The 14,428-nt window shown below is 48.9% G+C and overlaps 1 long non-coding RNA gene across 1 annotated transcript; it reads left to right on the top strand.

The window, feature by feature from the left end:
* Positions 1 to 10,755: 10,755 nt before the first annotated feature.
* On the top strand, positions 10,756 to 11,109 carry LOC128767806 (uncharacterized). The gene is made up of 3 exons (XR_008416169.1): positions 10,756 to 10,861; positions 10,961 to 11,010; positions 11,080 to 11,109. It is a non-coding gene; the product is annotated as an uncharacterized LOC128767806 (long non-coding RNA).
* Positions 11,110 to 14,428: the final 3,319 nt, after the last annotated feature.

The raw sequence follows: 14,428 nt of genomic DNA, 5'->3' as shown, positions 1-14,428 counted from the left end.
GCGCTCCTCACAAGGGTGGAGACTGACGGACGTTCATTAATCCAGCCAGTTTAAACAGCAGCTGCTGATATGCTCCACAGGGTTGGGATGTAGAGAGTCAGAAACAGCCTGGAGAGGGAGCCAAGTGGACAGGCGAAGTTACAGGATACAAAGATGAAAACGGTGGAGGGTTTGGAGAGTGTGAGAAAGAGGTGAAGAAGCGGGTGCGGGCAGGATGGAATCATTGGAGAAAAGTGTCAGGTTGGTAGGAAGATGTCAAGGTTGGAACTACCGGGCAGAAGGTGGAGAGGAAGGCCAAAGAGGAGATTTATGGAGGTGGTGAACATGAGGCTTGAGGTTAGGTTTGAGAGAAGAGGAAGCAGAGGACAGGGTGAGATGGAGGAAGATGATCCACTGTGGCCACACCTGAAGGGAGAAGCTGAAGGAAAAAGAAAGAAGAAGAAGCGAGATGGATCTGGAGGTCAGCCATGTTTGTTTATGTCCGCCCCGTATGGTGTTCGGGTGATGCTGCACTAGTGAGTTCTGCTTTTTAGTTCTGTCTGCTCTACATTTTAACGATGGGAATTTGGACATTGATGAATGGATTCAGAATTGTTCACATCCGAAATTGCGACCCTTGGAGGGCAGATGTGAGTGTTTGGAGGGAGGGAATATGATGCTACACATGCCGCGTAGAGGGCGGGGCGAAAGGAGACTACAGTGATTGGTGGAGTTGGCGGGAAATTCGCGGTGATTGGTCGGAACTGCGGAATCAACACAAACGCATGACAAGGTACAAAAAGCCTCAAGAAGCTTTTAAAAAAGCTAAAGCCTATCTAAAATCTAGACCAAAAAATGTACAGAACACCTAAGCTTGAGCAGCAATTAAAACAAATATATAAAAAATCTAAATAAAAGGAGAAAAAATAAATACCAACTAGAAAAATAAGTTAATTTATTTATTCTTTATTTTAAAAAAGAATATGATCATTGCAGCATCAGAAATAAAAGAAATTAAAGAAAAATGAATACCAAAGGGAGAAAAAAACAGACTGTCAAGGAGAACAAAAAGTTGATCGGAGAAACAAACAAAAAAGTCAATAAATAATAGGCCAAAACAAATCTCAATAAAACAACTGACAATATGTGATCAACAGGAAAATAACCATTGAGATATTAAACCGTAAACAGACATATGAAAAAAGTGAAACACTGCATGAGGGAAAAAACATCCAACCTCTGATCGACATATAAACACGTGCAGTAGTCGGTTCAGCAGGGGTCAGCTGAAGAACAAAAGCTTGTTGTGTTCTCGGGCGAGAGCTTGATCCCGGTCTCCTGCAGGACACCTGGACCTCACGGTTGGCTTGTGCTTTTTCACATTTGGTCCCAGTGACGTCACACTTGTTACATCCATGGGGCGGCGGTGTGCGTGTGCTCTGAGAGCTGCGAGTGTCGGACTTAATGAAACGGGCAGGTGTGTTCTCCAGCGCTTTAGAACGCTGCCAAATGTTATGAAGCCAATTACCAAAGCGACTCCAGATGCCGTCCTCCATCCACTGAAAACAAATCCATCCTCGCGTTGGTCCAGGAGAATGTGAACACTCTCACCTGCCGCTTCTTTTTGGTGCTGCCAGCGGGAAGTGGTTTCCCTGGCTAGTTTGGGTTGTAGCTGGGGTGAGTGAGTGAGACACAAAGAGAGAGAGAGTGTTTCAGAAGCATGTTACATTTATTGAAGCTAAACACGAGCTCATACACTTTGCTCATCAGAGAGGTCAAAGGTCAGCAGTTGTTTCCAAGCATCATGGCGGCTCAGACCGGAGCCTCTTCCTGCACGTCTGACTCTGGAGACAGCTGGGACATCTCCAGCTCCTCCACAGGTGCTGGGACCTGCTCTCTCCTCCTGCTCCTCCACACCTTCACCCCCACAACAACACCCAGCATCATCAGCACCACAGCACTGAGCAGCACGGACCTCAGCAGATGGTGATCAACCTCTGGCTCCCTGAGCATCACCAGGAACTCAGACCTGAACACACAGAGACGGCCTCTCCTGACCACACACCAGAACTTTCCACTGTCCTGCAGAGAGACGTTCCTGATCACCAGCCTGCTGCCAGAGAGATACATGTGGTCTGGTAGTTGATACTCAAGATAAAAGACTCGTCCTTTGGTTCTGTTGGACCTCATGAACCAGTGAACCGCATCAGTCTGATGCCAGTCGCCACAGTGGAGAGTGAGGTTCTGCCCCCCAGTGAAGAGCTCCACAGCAGGAGGCCCAGGCTCAGGACACACAACCATAAAGAAAAGACGCTCATGACCAGAAAGATGGAAGTGTCAGAGTGGAGTTCAGACTCTCGCTCTAGAGCCCCAGTGAATTAGTCATCTTCCACCTGTGGGTTTGGTTTGGGCCGCTGTCAGAACAGTTCAGCTCCAGACTCTCTCCCACCAAGCGGAAGATAACCTCTGGCAGTAGTACAACGTAGAAACCACTGTGAAGCTCACACCTGAGCTGCTGCTTCTCCAGACAGAAGTAGGACTTGGGAACAAAACCTTTGGCTGCAGTGACCAGGAGGGAAGCTTTGTTCTCTGCCAGTTGGAGGTGATCAAGAGGTGTTTCATCGTCTATTAGAACTAACCCATCTGATCTGTAGCTCACATAGGCCCACTGAACACTCTGGTTTGGTCCCACACCATCACAGCTCAGCTCCACTGTCTCCCCAGCATTCAGGACCATAAGCTCATGATCTACCATCTTCTGGTCATCACAGACAAGGAGGGTGGAGTTCCTCTCCAGGGTCATGTGACCCTGAGTCCAGCACTGCTCCTGGTACTGACCCGAGTTTGAAACAGCCACAGGGTGTAGATAATCAGAACCTGAAGAGTTCCACAGGAGCTGCTTCCCCTCACTGGTCCATCTGGAGACGGCGCAGAAGTCAGCGGTGTCGTCCAGCTCGAAGAGATGATGGGACCCTGCTCTCAGGATGAGCTCAGCGTGGATGTTGGAGATGAGCGGCAGCAGCAGCAGCAGCAGCAGCAGCAGCACCTGTGCAGCCATGGTGTCGTCTGTGAGGGACTGAAGTCTGACGGCTGCTTCATCATCTCTATCTCAACACCATCAGCAAGAACTTTGTGAGAGCTTTATCAGGTGTGAAGAGTGGAGGAGCGGAATCGAGCATCAGTGAACATGAGGTTTTCATGTAAATACCAGAGAGGGACAACGAGAACAAGTGGACGAAGTATTGATCATGTATCTCTTACACAGAAGAGGAAAACTGAGGCAAGGTTGTGGGAGGCAGTGGTCGTGTCACAAAACCTGGACGTACTGGACCCAGATGCTTGTAGCGACTGGAGACAGGGAGACAAGATTAAAATGATAAATATTAATTCACAATAATACAAACAATAAATCAAAGACGGAGGAGAAAGAGGAGGAACCAAGGGCATCGCCAAACCTGGAGAGAAATGACGTGTGAAACCTGGAACAAACACAAACCGGAAGTAAGCAACAACATGCAAAAGGGAGAAAAAAAGGATAAATGAAAAGACACTGGTAGAAATCAACAAAAAGTAAACAAAGACAAATAACTAAAAATGCACATAGTGGTTAAACTCAACACTTGGAATCAGAGAATACGATGTGGAGGTTCAAAAACACACTCATGGTAGGAAAAGTAACATAAGCTCAAGCACAAGAGAAAACACGAGGAGCTCAAGAGAAGTCATCTTTCCCAGCACCAGGAAGCTTTGGAAAACTGAGTCAATTGGTTCCAGCTGGGTGTCATTACATGTCAAGCAGAACAACAAACAACAACAAACAGGAAATACAACAACAAAATAAAAGCATATACAAAGTAGACCATGACAGGTCGGTGAGGCCGTTAAACATACCGCGACTGGAGGAAGGAGACTTTCCGCCATTGTTATGTCTTCTACATGTCTCAGAGCTACGCATTGGGTTGTAACAGGAACGCTGCCCCCCATGGTTTCTGGCTGTAGTGCTCCATTTGGCCCGTTTCCATAAGCTTTGTGGAAACGTGCCCGCAGAGACTTTTACTTTTGATACTTTTGAGACAGGTGAGTCGGTCATGTTGAGATGTGCAAAGGTGTTGGTCGACCGCACCGTCTGTCTTTCGGGACACGGGCTGTATGACTCGTCTGTAACTACCAACTCCAGCCTGTATGTGGCGCTGTGGCCTGTTGAGGTCCATCGTACCACCTGGTGGACACTATCTCTGGCGCGTCCATCAAAGGGAGGTCTTCCCCAGGATCCTCGGAGAACTGCTTGCCAATAAACAAACTCTCCTGGCGCACGCGACTCGAGCAGCCGCACAATCAGTCAGAAGTCTTTTCGCGTTCCATCTGCTGACCTGGACTCGGAGGAAACGGTTCGGAAGCATCCGTTTCCAATCAGCTCTGCCGCTGGATCAGCAGAAGAGAATGAAATAGTTATTAAAAGACTTGCAGCTGCTTTTGATGCTATCATAAACAGTTAAAACAGAATTACATCCCACCACCTCGGGGGGAAGCTAATGACCGTATTTTTGCGGCACGATCGTCTTCAGTAGTACATCTGCGCCGCGGTTAATGTCGTCATTCATTTGGGGGATGTTTTAGCCTCCTGAGCTGCATGTGTGGAAAGTTTGGAGAAGTTTTTCTTACCTCTGCCAGGGATGATGTTGTTCCCGCACTGTTTGTTTGCTTTTCATCAGCTTTATGCAAATCCAGCTGCCTGACTCTCATGGAACACTCGGATCGCTTGCTCATTAGAGAAGAATCCCGATTAATTGAGGCTGGAATCTGACTCAAGGGGGACCCCACTGTCGACTTTAGTTTACGTGATTTGATGTGGACTCATCAGGACATATTTACACCGACTCTGATTGCTTACAGTGATACTTCGGCGGAGGCTTCCGCTCTGGCCCGTCTGCAGCCAAACAATGAAGTACCTGGAACTGCACTTGTTGATGAAGTGCTTGACCCACTGCCAGGCAGGTTTGTGGTGGACATGGCGGGAGTGACCTTGAAGCACCAAGGAGGTCTGGAAGTCGGAGGTGGAGCTGGTGCTTGAGCTCCCAAAGGATAGACAAGTGGGAAAGTAAAGAGAGTGTGTTTTTGTGGAGGACGTTGTTGGTGGTTGGATGGTTATAACGTCACCCAAAATGAAGATGACACCTAAAGGGTTCATCAGCTGGACACATCATGGCACCAACAGTTGACCGCTAAGGAACAATGGCATCGAAACCCTGCCAAGATCAAGGTTCCTAAGAGAACCGAGGGAGGAACTGGAAAACTGGGAGGAGCTGGACAAGTTCTTCTTCTCCTCTCCATAAATGTGTCCACAAGATGAAGCTCTAAAGGTCTTCAGAGCAGAAGATGGTTTGGAGCTAAAGACGATGGACCTAAGGAGGTTAAACCTGGTGAACCATCTGAGCATCTCAGGAGTCAGTTATTCACTCTCTCAAACAGGAGAGTCAGTCATACTGGAAGTTAGCGTTAGCATGACAATTAGCATCAGATACAAATTCAGTGATTCAGTGGAAAGAGCTTGGCTGGAAAAAAGCTATATCAAAGCTAGCAAGATCTAAAACAACAGCCATAGATAATGGAGGAATTGGTCACTGAGGCAAGATGGACGTCAGGTCAGGAAGTGTAGCAAGCTAGATCCTGCGTGTGCAGGAGCTTCCTAACATGCGCGTAAACGCTCACTCGCTAATGACTTCAGAGGGTTACAGCCCAGTTGTAAGGTCCCTCAGGGGACTACAACATCTCCTCATGTGTAGTGTGCTTCACAACAGCCGTGTGACGCTCAGACACCAGGCAACACTCCGATGTGTCGGCACGAGAGGGAGAATCCGAATGTCTTTGCTGGCCAGAGATTATGTGGGATCTGGAGCGGCGGACGGCGGATTAGACAGGTGTCAAATGAGTGCGGCGCGAGAGCATGTCCTGTCAAATGTCTGCTTTGAAGACGCGACCTCGCGGCCTCACCCCGTCCGCACCGCATCGCTCACTCCGTGTTGGGAATCATGGCCGGATCTGGAGCGAGCCTTGAAGCCGACGTCGAGAGCTCGGCCCAGCTGCACAGATGGAAGTGTTCGAGAAGTGATGCCGGACAGGTGTTTGTGTGACAACGCGGCGTGGATGTGTTTGTGAGCTGGACACGTGTTTGATAATATAACACACCATCATCCGAAGCGCGGCTTTGATGAACTACTCCAGCAACTAATGTGAAACATCTTGAGCAGATGCTGAGTGTTCGTGACGTGCGCGTGTGTTACTGTGGTGCAGGAGTGTGTGTCAGTGGCTGCACTTTCATCCACAACCTGACATTCTTCTCAGTACTTCAGGTGAAGGTTGTAAGCTTCACTTCAAATACGCACACTCTGGGATATCTTCCTGCTCTGCATGTGAGGCGCTGCAGTACACACTGAAGATCTCAAGTCAGACCTTCACTGCAGGATCAACGTGTTTAACTAGAGTTCAAACCTGCTCCAAAATGTTGATAAAGAAAGCGTCTTCCTCTGGTCCTCGGAACGCTATTGGGCTTTACCATTCTGAGGTGACTCTAAAGCGGGTAAAGATTTTATTATCTGTCAGAGAGGCACAAACGAAGATTAAAAAAGCTGGGACACACGCCACGGTTCTGTCCCATCACCAATCCAGGAGCTCCTAGTCTGAAATCTCACATCATTTACAAGTAGAAACCGGCGACAAGTAGACGGCGGCCATGGGACTGGGATTATCTGCCGGGGTTCAACGTTTTCATCGTCATCAAACCAATAAACATCAAACGTTTCCTTGTTTCTCCGTCGGCTCACTTGTTGATCAGCCACATTCCGCCCCCTGTCACAGTCAAGTGACAGGGAATGTCACTTGGTTCTCTCCACACAGAGGTTTTTGACTGCATTGTTTGACATTTACGTTTGTTGACCCTGACCTGAGTATCTTCGTAGCTGATTTCTATTGGCCTTACCTGCAGACACTTTTCAGGCCCCTCCCATGTTGGTCCTGTAAAGTTTCTCCTGCTCTGATTTGTTGTGATTTCTGAAGAGTAGAGGGCGCTACAGGTGACTCTCTCCCAAAGATGGTGAGTCACACCGTGGACAGGTTTCCGATTCCTTACCCTCTCACTCACTGAGTCGCATGGACAGAGTCAGCTGTTGACCCGTGTGTTTCCATGGGAGAAAACCAAAGTTCTCAGAAGAACTTGATAGAGAACAGACCCTGGTAGCACTGGTCCAGGAGTGACCCAGGTACGTCGCTCAGCCCATGCTGTTAATGTTGCCGGTTGATTCCACATTTTCCTCCTGAAGCTTTTGTTCCATCCCAGGAAGCCCGTCTGTCATCAGAACCTCCTCTCCGGTTCCCACCGGCGACACAGCTTGCTTGTGTTAAAGCAACGCTCCCCCTCTTTCATCGGCATTTGCAGCCAGCGTATTTATTTATGCTAAGTAACCATGTCGTAATCACGTCCTCTGATTTGTGTGTAACTCGACGAGGCCCTTGGACGCGTCCCCGAATGTACACATCACCCGGAGAAGTCCTGTCGTTCCACCACAACACACTGCAGAAGGTGTTTTTTTTCCTCTCAGATCATGTTCTCTTTCTAATTGCCATTTCTGACTGCCAGAAAGTGAAAAAGCAGAAGGGCTTTCATTGATAATGAAAGAATCATCGGGGAGCTGCGGCGGCTGCTCGCGTCCGGGTCGGCTCGCTGGCTGCGCTACAAGAGATCCAGACCAGATTTATTCTCTTTATCTCCGCCGATGCCAAAAGCGCTGGGGTTCCATGTGTACCGGAGACGTTATTTATGCTCTCGGAGACCATCAATCACAGCGGTTTTTATTTGCCCGAGTGAAGCTTTGTACATGACGCCTCGGCGAGGGCCGAGTCTGGACGGGAGACAGGCTCTGGATAATCTGGTTTGGAGCGGAGGATAGTGTGTGAAAACAATCACGGTGGTGAGTGGGAGATGGTGAAGCCCTGGAGTCGGAGACCCCCATGTTTGAAAACAAAAGTCCAGCAGCCTTTTTTAACTTTCAAAAGTCCTGGCGCTGAATCGCTGGACAGGAAGTTCCGATGTGTTTAATCCCACCGCGGTCATGTCCCAGCTCTCATTGTTGTCGGGGGGGAAGCCCGGATTCTTCTCCAGTTTGATGTTTTTAACGTACAGCAGTCCGTCCTGGTAACTAAGGCTTCATATCCGGTGACGCCCCCTGCCGGAGTGAAGAGTTTTGTAGACTCACAATTCCAAATGATCCAGATTTACAGGACTCATGTTTGTCACATGGGACAATGTGACTCTCACCCCAAAAATGTGGAAGCCTCCCGCTCATTTCAAATCCAACTTTAATCACTGCAAGATCCAGAGTGACTCTGACTCACTCCCCAGTGACTTGAAAAGCTTTAGGGTGTACAGCTCTACTCAACATCTAAACTCAAGATTCCCAAATTTGGGCCAACGGGGCTGGTCCGGTTTTAGTCGCAGCAGTCATGAGAAACATTTGTCTTCAGGTGACGATTGGCCGTTTTGAGTCAGTGGGCTGGAAACTTGACTCGAGGGGTCGACTCTGTCAAAGCTGAGGCGGTGATTAATGGACACACCCTTCAACAGCTCCGGCCCATGTGGCTCCCAAATATTCGGCTTGATCTACCGGAGCTGACCTGCCCTCCGGAGTTCAGGGGTCAACAATAGCATGAAATACAGCCGGGGCCTCGTGAGAAGCCAAAGCCGGCTTCTCAGTTTACCCCGGCTCCAAAAACAAAGCCCGCACGGATGTGCGGCTATAAATTAGCGCCCGGCAGTAAGAGATCTTCTCCTCACCGCGGGACGCCTCAGCAGCCGTCTTCATCAGGAGGCTGACAGGGACGAGCGCGTGCGACCGAACTGTCGCGTCTCAATCACCCGTCTGAGGTCAGTCCTGGAGAGACGCTGGTCCCAGTCTTTTCGACGACCATAAAAACAGGTCAGGCTGGACCTCCACCTTCCACACTCTGACGTAAATCTCAGGAGAACAACAACAGCAAGAGCATTTCAAAGACATGTCTGCCAAACACTAGAACGCCGCAGTAAATCAGAAGGCTGACCCCGATTGTTGACCCTCACTTTGGTCGGCGTTCTCCAACATCGTACATTAACTTTGATGACTTTGAGGCTTATTTAGCGTGGTGGTTTTAACAGCTTTTCTGGAGAAAATTGTTCTTGTCTGTTAAATAGCCCTCAACTTTCCTCAGTATTTGGACAGGACTTCCAGTTGCACCTCAGACAAAAAAATGGAAATTAAAATTCAGATGTTTGGACCAACAAGTCTGGACCCCTCTTGTTGATGGAGTGGTCACGCCTTTCTCTTTTGGGCTAGAAGATAATGAAGGTGTGTGGATTCACTCTTTGGTCATGAGTGAGGGAAGGATGGAGATGTCTAAGAAACAGCTGAGCCAGAAGACAAAGCTCTCCACAGACCGATGGGTTTCTCCTCTCTCCTGTGGTGACCAGCCTTGACCTTCTCTCTCTGAGAGCGAGAAGCTCAGTCATCCAGGGGAGACTCGGAGGAGAGCCTGTGCTGCTCCAAGATTACCTCACTCGGTTGACTTTGGACTGTCTGAGGTCACATACGTCCAAACCTCTTTAGGAAACAGCACCAGATCATCGGGCGGCTACTTCTCTGCAGGTTGGCTCAAAGCTGCGTCATGTGTCGGCCCCTCTATCTCCAGCCTCCTGAGGACAGAAGCCTGAGACTCGCGCCTCTCTTTCCTTCCTGATTCCTCCACTTCACTTCTTTGTTGCGTTTGTGAACAGGAAGCGAGTCAGAACATTCCTGCCAGCGCCGGCTCCCCGGGAACACAGGTATCCAAACCACTCCACATTCTGACTGTAAAGTTGGAGGATATTGAGCCATAAAAGCAAAGCTGTGTACCGTTAATTGCTTTACCGTCTTTCTTAAATCCCTCTCTGGAGGGGCTCAGTTCTCACCAGGCGGACCTGCAGCAGTGTGTGCTACTGCCATCTAGTGCCCGGCTGCAGTGGCCTTCACTGTGCAGCTGCCCTCAAATTCGACTCCAATGTTTTTTATTCCTTCTGCACTAAGAATGAAGAGGCTTCCGGTAGGGTTTCAAAATAAGAGTTTTTTTAATAACAAGTGTTTGTGATCCTTCACAGTCACTTCTGATTCAGACGAGACTAGTGTGCTGCTGTGTGGGAAATGAACCCTAACCTGCTCTTGAGTCACTCAGACTCACTTTAAAAAAAGAGTGAAACTGGCCCAACATCATGTCCCCGTCGGTCGCACCTTGGATTCTGATTCTCTTCAGAGTCACAGAGAGTCAGTCACTGCTTCTAAACCGGTGGATACATGAGTCTCACTCATTTCCTGTTGAGTTCTGTGACTCAGAATAACTTGACGTAGCCTGGCGACACGCTTCAAGCGGCCTAAAGAGAAAAAAGTTGCAGAGGACCAAAATATTTTTAAAGGCTTGTGGTAAATGCTATTCTGTGCTTCCCTGCCAACTTTTCTGGAGTTTACTGCTAGCATCAAGCTAGCATGAGTCATCAGAGTTGGTTCTTGCTGCGTGAGTCTGAGCACAAGTGCGAGAGTTGTTGAGGTGGTTGAACCCGATCAAATGTTGGTGGGACTCAGTTCGTACCCCAGATTCTGAGACTCACTTAGGTGTGTGGGATTCATCGACTGCCATCAAGTCCTGTTGAGTAAGGATTTGTGAGTCTCAAGGTTCCTTCCCCGCCTGTTCAAGTCCAACATTACCAATCACTAGTTGCCTGTCAGAGATTGCTGTCCCCGCAGAAGGCGCCATCTAGTGGACGCAGGCATGCTGACATTCATACAACTTGATGACATTGTTTTAGAGAGAGAAACTAAACCTGAAGGTAAGCGACCGCTGAACTGCACAAAGAAACTTCCATCTATCATCACGGGCAGAGAGGTGACGTGAAGGGGTTAAGAACCTACTTCCGCTATCGTTACAGCAACAAGGAGACCTCAGCTTAACAAATGTGAGTTGAATAACTGAGAAAAGGTGAGAGAGAAAACCTATCGCTGAGTTTCACTTCTCTGGATCTGACGTTTTCTTGGCTCCACGTCGCAGAAATGAGAAGTGGCAGAGAAAAGAAGGAGGGAAAGCTGAAGATCTGCCGAGCTGACAGTGATGAAGTCTTTCAAGCACTCATAACCAGGCATGGAAAATCCGACTGCCACACTCACACACACTCGCTCGCACACACGTACCTACGTAAAAGTGCTACTCAGGCTGAGGGATATTTTTAGTCCGTGACTGGAATTCACATTTTAGTGCTCCACGTCTGCAGCTTTGTTTTTCTTCACGCTGCTGCGCTTGTTGATGATGCGGCCAGCTCAGAAGGCGGCGCCCGCGACTTCACTCCCACCATACAGCAAGTTACAGTACATTTATTAAGACTTCTGATGGTGAGTCACACACGCTGATTTCGTTCTGAAAAAGTCGATCCCTGAAGTCAACATCCGGAATGTTGGAGCGGAACTACAGCAGGAGTGTGTCAAATGACTACGTCAGGATCAAGCGTAACTAACTCAAGTCTGGTTCTCAACTAATACCCCTTAAGTTGGCGGTGCTCTCTTCCAGAAAGAGATGCAGGAGGTGAAAAAGAGGGTGCAGCAGGGTGGCGACGAGTGTGAGAGCAGCTTTGCAGAAGAGTAGTGGACGCTGCCACTGAAGCAGAAGGTAGAGTTCAGAGCAAAGTCACCACTGCTCTGCGGGATGGAGGCGTGGAACGTGTCTGGAATGCACATGGTGTTTTGTGAGTAGGACCAAGTGTATGTCACATGACATGGTGAATGAACTGGTCCTCTTCGTACTTCGTATGTTTGAAGTGACCGGCACATGCCACATCCCAGAATATGGCATTGTAATTGTCATGTCCACGTTTTTCCATGCTTTTATTTTTGTGATTCCCAGTTGTTCCCTCGTTTCCGTTTCCTGTTCTCTCCCCAGCTTTCCGAGCGAGAGAGCTGGCGTGCATTTGGTAATCGAACTTCCACGGATATCAGCTCGTCGACACCTGCTTGTGTCCCCAGATGGTTTCTTCGTGATCCAATGGTAAACTCTCCTAAGACTCTCCTCTCTCTCTAAAGCTCCCTTGAATATTCTAAAATTATAACACTTGATTTCCTTAGTTTCCGTTTTCTCCTCGCTTCGTCTCTGCTTTCATTTTCCTTCTCCGGGAAAAATTTCCGCATATGAGTATTTTGTAGGTCTCACTTTTGTTTTCTCATGTATACATTTATTTCCTTGTGTGTGTGTGTGTAGGTTTTCCACCAATGAGCACTTTATGTTAATCGGGCCGCATGAGTATCTTCCGGGTGCGTTTGTGTTGATAACAATTTGCCTTTCTTTTGTTCCAGGCTTCATATGATATACAGTAGCAAGTTACAGTCTTTAAGAGTGGCGCATGCCAATGAGGCATGTGTGGCACATCTAGCCGTGAGCAACATGATGTGGAAGACACGCACATGGCAATAGACTGAGTGGTGAGTGTCCACATATTTCTCCTCAATGCCACATGACAGTAAGGGATCGGCATGTGTCGCTCTCCTGGTGTCATGTCATGTCAGCTGTCCTGGTTCCGAGCATGAACCAAAGTTGGACCGCAGCGGCCCGATCGCGTTCGTGTGTCCAGATGTGCATTATTAGATTCACCGTCTCAGTAAAAGGCAGATTCGACTGAAATGCAAGCTCACCTCCTTTTGAGCAGCGAGGTTAAAAACACATTTTCCACTCTGGACTGGAATTAAAGCTGGCACTCGCTCGCGGATCCCAGTCCAAGTCACACTGAGGCTTCATTTATTTCCCTTTGTTAGGGAAATTACAGTTTGTTTTAATTTAACGGCAGCGGGAGCACAAGATACTCATCATTAAGAAAACATGTCGCTGACTGGTTTGTGTACTTTCCACCGACTTGTTTTATAGCCGAGTTAGCGAAAAAGCCCTTCACTTCTTCACTGGAGCGCTTCTGTCTGAGTGTCCAACACAAACAGCGTTTATGAATTCATATGTTCTTTGGCAGAGGCCGGCTCTTCTACGACACTGCCACCAGAAATAAAAAGCAATTAAAAGGTGCAGCGTTTGGAGCGCGGCGCCAAAGTACCTGAGTAAGTAGCGGGTTTACTACTGAAGGTCGGGGGTCAGGGTCATGCGGAGGTGATGTCAGGGATGCAGAGCGAGGAGTCGCCTCTCGAGCGGCCGCAGGGGAGAATAACTCACAGTGAGACTTTATGGAGTGTGAGCAAGTCCTGTGTTGGTCATTACGAGATCGCGGCGTCCTGCTGCGCCGCAGCACACCCAGTAATATTCACTCCACAATGCTGCTGCTGCTGATGAGGCAGAAATCTGGACATGAAGATCGCGGTCGGAACTGTGAATCTGTGGGGCGACGGGGGGAACATGTCGTGTCTTTAATAAACCAGAGCGTCAACCCCAGCTCATCCAAAACAGCTGAGGAATTTCCATTTAGATCCTGAAGGTACGTCAGATGGGGGCGGGGCTAAATGAAATGGTCAACATCCTTCCTCCTGGTTGAACAACTGTGTCGTCCAGACAAGATGCCACCTGTGGGGTCTTCTCTTCTACTCTGAGGCTCTCCAGGAGGACTGGGCTTCTGGAAAAGCTTCATCCCACACAAAGGTTTTCCACTTGACTTTCCTCAGTAGGTGTGTCGTGGTCCAGCAGACGCTTGTTTGATCTTCCCTAACAGAACCATCAGAACTGGATCCTGGTTCTTCCAGTGTTTCTCCACCCTTTCTTCTCCATCTTCATCGGGTCATCATCGCAGGACCATGGAGTTGTTAACAGCAAAAACAGAGGAAAAGAGCTTTCCTTGTCGCCTCACTGACAAAGTGACCTGACCTGCCTCACTGGTGAGTGACGAACAGCAAAGGCCCAAAAGAGAGTCTCTTCTCTTCTCCTGGTTCTCCTCTGAGTCTCTCCTGGATGACTGAGCTTCTCTCTATCGGAGAGTCCACACAGAGAAGCTCTTGTTCTGTGGGTCACTCCATCCAGAGCTGGTGACCCCAGGTGAGAGGAGAGCTAAACTGGACCTCACACTGCAGGAGGGGAACCCCGACACATGTGTCTGGCTCCCCAGCTGCACCTGTCGGAGTCAAAGTTGCGTGCAGAACGAGGCGCGGTGCAATCAGGCTGCAGATGCAGATTCTTGGCGCCGAAGCCATTCATCACCGCGGAAAATGAATTTAAGCAGAGTCAGAGCTGCTGTGGAGTCAGCTGCTGACGCAGAGCAGGGGCCACATGTGGCCTCCAGAGCGGCGCTAACAAAGGTGTTACCACGTTACATGGCAGAGCTACAGACGTCGGGCCAAAGTAAACACGGCCCGGGATTGATTTACTCCGAGGTGATGTGTCGTGGAATTGGACAGCTCGCTCGCCGCCAGACACTTGTCGGAGG

Source organism: Synchiropus splendidus, chromosome 11 (assembly GCF_027744825.2).
Source record: "Synchiropus splendidus isolate RoL2022-P1 chromosome 11, RoL_Sspl_1.0, whole genome shotgun sequence".
Classification (NCBI taxonomy): domain Eukaryota; kingdom Metazoa; phylum Chordata; class Actinopteri; order Syngnathiformes; family Callionymidae; genus Synchiropus; species Synchiropus splendidus.
The sequence above is the reverse complement of the archived record's forward strand: the minus strand, read 5'-3'. Positions and strand labels throughout refer to the sequence as shown.